Here is a 1833-nt window from a genome sequence, read left to right on the forward strand (position 1 = left end):
TAAAATCCATCAATAAGTCCACAAGAAAGTTAATGGTACATAACTTATCGGATTATGCATGCAAGGTACTAGGTTGTTTCAATAAAAAATAATATGCCTACTGAGTTGAGAAGCTAAGGGGAGCACAATCCTAGTGTTCGTCTCTGATTGATTATAACCAAAGTTGAAATCGGTTGCTTGTTTAAGATTTTTACTCCAAACCCCCCATTTACTTTTAGTTCTTCCTGTTGAATCCAGTAAATAATAGATACAGGTCTACGTCTTTCCTATGGGTTTGACACCAACCTAGTTGGGTTACTTTACTTGATAACGACTGCTTTATCCTTCATTCGAGGTATAGTTTGGGCGTTGATATAAAATTTTGGTCTCATTGCTGGGAAAGACACTGTGAGTGTTGATTAAAGTTATTTAGAGTTTTTAGGTCTTTATTTTTCTTTTCTTAGTAGGGTATACACCGATATATGCCTAATACCACGAGTCAAAATAATCCCTTAATCTCACTAAATCTGAACCCAGAGAGACTGTTACAGCCTAATCATATGATTATTGAACCAGTACATAGCCATTTCAAGGAGGTTTAGGTTAATCCTAATGTGGTACCTCCCTTGCTTTAGGTGATCCTCAAGCTATTGATGATAAATAAATGGAGCAGTTGTTAGTAGATATTGCTCACCAGAGAAGGGATAAGAAAGCCTAGCTAACTCAGCAGGCAAATCTAGACAGGCCAAGACCAGTAGTTGATCATCAAGAACGACTCGATGGTAATTGAGATAGAGTTTGAGGTGGTCGAGCTCAAATTATCCCAACATATAAGTACTTTCTGCCATATGATGATGAAGAGAATATGGGATATGTTGAGTCGGTAGAAATAAGAGCTATCATTCCTTCTACTCTACCCCTAATGTGAAATTTGACCTAACCAGTTCCATGGTCCAGCTTCTAAATTTGAAATGTGTATTTTTGAGCTCGTCTACAAATGACGCAAATATGCATATTGCTAATTTGTTAGGATCTGCACTTTTTATACTATTCTGGTGGTAGATTAGGAGGCACTCAGATTTAGGTTGTTCCCTTTTCATTGACTGAAAAAGTTTCTTTGTGGTTGGGGTAACTTCCAAGAGGATCTATTACCACTTTCAATGAGATGCACAAGGAATTCTTAAATTGTTTTTTTCTTTCAGCCAAAATGTTGCAGTTAAAAGACTAGATATATGTAATAACCCTTCAGGTCATTTTCCATATTTATGCTTATCTTCACTGTTTGAGCTTCTCCATAGATTTCTTATTTCATTTATGACTTGTTAGGATTGATGGTTCGGTTACTAGGCAATTCGTTTGATTTTTATAGCGAATTCCCTATTTAGAAATCTTTGCTAGTTCCAAATAGCCATTGGAAAAAAACTTCAATAAAACAATCTTCGATGCAAATTTTGGATGCACCAGTAGATCTAGAATATTGATTTTATTATAGGTAACTTTTAGTTCGGGTCCCAATGCAGCCAAGCTCATTTTGACTTATTGGTCGAAAAGTTAAAAATTAAAAAAAATGGGTGTGAGACCCATATTTGGTCCAAATGACTCTGAATGGAAAATCTAACTTTTCCATCACATTCAAAATGTTGAATTTAGGTTAGGTAGTCCTTTGGTTCAGGTCCCAAGGCTCCTAAACTTATTTTGGACTATTGAACAAATTTTTATGAAAAGTGATAAAAATATAGGTGTGGGCCCCACTTTTTCCTAAATGACCTCCTATGAAAGTTTTGATGATTTTGATAGATTTGAAATATGGTTTTAATTCAAAATTCACTATTGGATCATGTTATTTGGATTCCA

Source organism: Capsicum annuum, chromosome 1, assembly GCF_002878395.1.
Source record: "Capsicum annuum cultivar UCD-10X-F1 chromosome 1, UCD10Xv1.1, whole genome shotgun sequence".
Taxonomy (NCBI): domain Eukaryota; kingdom Viridiplantae; phylum Streptophyta; class Magnoliopsida; order Solanales; family Solanaceae; genus Capsicum; species Capsicum annuum.